The sequence below is a fragment of the Acyrthosiphon pisum genome, chromosome X (assembly GCF_005508785.2).
Source record: "Acyrthosiphon pisum isolate AL4f chromosome X, pea_aphid_22Mar2018_4r6ur, whole genome shotgun sequence".
Taxonomy (NCBI): domain Eukaryota; kingdom Metazoa; phylum Arthropoda; class Insecta; order Hemiptera; family Aphididae; genus Acyrthosiphon; species Acyrthosiphon pisum.
The window spans coordinates 109,124,441-109,127,830 of record NC_042493.1 but is presented as its reverse complement, the minus strand read 5'-3'; positions in this window follow the sequence as shown (position 1 = coordinate 109,127,830).

Here is a 3,390-nt window from a genome sequence, read left to right as displayed (position 1 = left end):
ATACTGTTGCGAATCAGAATTTTTATTCCAGGCAACAGAAAAGTTCAGATACATTTTGAACACCATACACCGAATATTAAATATAACGAATTGAACAAAGTTTGAGTCATATAGAGTTGGTGTATTTAACGGGAAACGAAGTGCACGGGATCAGCTGGTATATAATATATGTATAGACAAAAAATAATAATTCAAATCAACAAACATGCCCGATTAACCAATAGCAACAAATATATAATACACTATTATTATTTTTATTTCTTTCTGGACAACCCTTATCACTTAAGCCCCAGACAGCAATTTTTTGTTTAATAATATTATTACAACATTATAATCACGAATAATATTAGTATAACGTTATTATAATACTATTATAATATTATTGTTACAAAATGCTGTCTGGGAGGGTATAAAAAATAGATAGTGCCTGATTCTCAGACCTACTGAATATGCATATAAAATTTCATAAATATCTGTCAAACCGTTTTGGAGGAGTATAATGGTAACTAACATTGTGACAATACTTAACCCCCTTCTTACTGTTTTAACATCCTTAATAAACAAAATAACACTCCCTATAACTCCTACTCCATAACACACACACACACACACACCACATATTCCATACATCAATAACACAAATACACAATATATTATATTATAAATTATATAACTCTAAATTAAATTGTTATTGTTATTGTTATTTATAACTAACTTGTTGTAACATGTAATATGTTGATACATTTTAATTTTTAATAATTAAAAAAAAACATTGTGACACGATAATTTTATATAATACTAGCTGATCCCGTGCACTTCGTTACCCGTTAAATGTACAAACTGTATATGACTCAAACTTTGTTCAATGCGTTATTTAATATTCGGTGTGTGATGTTCTAGATTCATCTTAACTTTTCTGTTGCCCGGAATTAAAAATCTGATTCGCAGCAGTACATTATCAGATAGGCAATCTACCTGCGATAGATCGCGGATCCCGTGCTGTACGTAAGTGTATGATTTAACTCTAAAGTATCAAAGTTATACCAAGTTTGTCATTTTTACTTAATTTCACCTACAGTGGACTAATATAATCAATTAGTACAAAATCCTAACCTAACCTAATCGGTACTAAAATCCGATGAATAAAAAATAACCAAATTTAACCCTTTTTAAATTAGCCTATCTTCTTCCCAGAGGTATAATCTATACACAAACATTAATTTATATATAATATATATATTGACAAAAATAATAATACAAATCAACAAACATGCCCGATAAACCAATAGCAACCAATATATAATACACTATTATTATTTTAATAATAATATTATTTTTATTTTTTTCTGGACAACCCTTATCACTTAGGTGTATGAAAAATAGATAGAAGCCGATTCTCAGACCTACTGAATATGCATATAAAATTACATAAAAATCGTGACACGAGAATTTTATATATTAGATATATATTTTTTTACCTTATTATTATTGTTGTTTGAACAATTATAGTGTGTGTGTGTGTATCATATAACAATATTACATCGCATTAAGTGGTCTGATCGCCTTGTTTATATTTTGTTTGAACCGAAATCACGTGAACTTTTATTTCCACTTGTTGTAGATTCAATAGATAATTGGGGAGAAAAAATCTTACCTACCTAGTACCTATGTGTATCAATATGAGTGGTTTACTAATGTTTATGCTGAAAGTCATATTTAGCTAACCTATTTCTGTAGTCGATTTATTTTTTTGTCAATTATTGTGAATACCCAAGAGCTATTATCTAGTATGATTTAAAATTTAAATCGCAAACTCATAAGTATATGCATAAAACCCGCATTTATTTTAACAGAAGTTATAGGTGCTTATATTATTGGATTATTATTTATTTATGTCTCGTTATGTCAACCTGCAGTTCAATAATATGAAATTCGGTGACTTGACTTTTTACACGACTTTCATATTAAATCAAGTGCACCTCGTAATTGCTTTGATTATTTAATACAATACGCTTGTATATTTTTGAGGTACATTCTTAATGGCTATTTTATTTTTATTGGCAATACATGTTTTTTTTTGTTTTACGTATTTAGTGTCTGTTTTATACCTACCTATATAAAATGATTAACAAACATACTGTCGCGACATCTTCCCAACTGAATAATCAGTAAACCTATATCATGTCGAGACTTGACATTTTTTAACCACGGTATATTTTAGAGAACTCAATTGCTTGAAAACCTTAAAATTAAGTATCCAACCTGTCGATACATTATTTAATGAAGAATATTGAATTATTTTTCATTAGCACTTTTTAGGATCGTGAACACATTATCTTTTTTTAATAATTTTTCATTTTTATATTTTTTGTATACCTCCACAATATGGGGAATCCTGAAAGTATTGAATGAAGTGCTCCAATGCTCCACGTTGATACTTACCTTATATAATATTTTATTTACTTACCTATTGAGGTTTCTAATAAAACAAATATTAAGAATTTACATAACATTACATTTTATATAAGAAAAATTATTTTAACTTTAAGATAAGTTAAGTTAAATACCATTTGTATATTTTTTCAAAATAAATAATTTATTATGTAGGATGCTAGACAGATATTTGTAGTCTCTTACAAGTGCGTAACATAGCAAATTTACGCTCAGCTGTGTTTTATTTCGTTGGTTTAAAAATTAGAGTGAATTTACCTATTATGAAAATTGATAAGAAGAACATAATCTATGTTTGTATTTTGGCCAGGGATTGAAACTGTTTCAAAATTTAACGGCTACGGTTTTAGTTCTTGAGAACGGTTTTCTAAATTTTCTGGTTTTGGTTTAGGTTTTAAGACCGGTTTTAAAAATTTTTTGGTTTTGGTTTCGGTTTTAAAAAAGGTTTTTCAAATATTTTACCGGTTTAAAGAACGGTTTTAGAAAATTTTCTGTCTTGGTTTTTGGAACGGTTCTTAAAAATTTCCATTTTATTTTCCTGTCTAATAACTTTAGATTCGATTTTTATTATCTATTAACTATTATAAGGGCCGAGTCTAAGCCCTGAAATATGGCTACTTTGTATAATTAGTGTACAACATACGATATAACAAATTTACGTTCAGCAGAACTAATTTCGTGTTATTAACTTGAATATTTTGTACCTAATTTAGGTACCTCGTGCCTACTTTTGACATAATATTATGTTGCCATATTATGGTTGAGATCATTATTCGGTTACATTAATATTAATTGTATATTACAATAACATCACACTATATTATTTGTATTTGCAATTTTCAATCATAAGTTTAGTAATAATATATATATATATATATATATATATTAATATTTCGTAATACTCAGTAACTGCATCGGGATTTTTATCAATACCTAAAT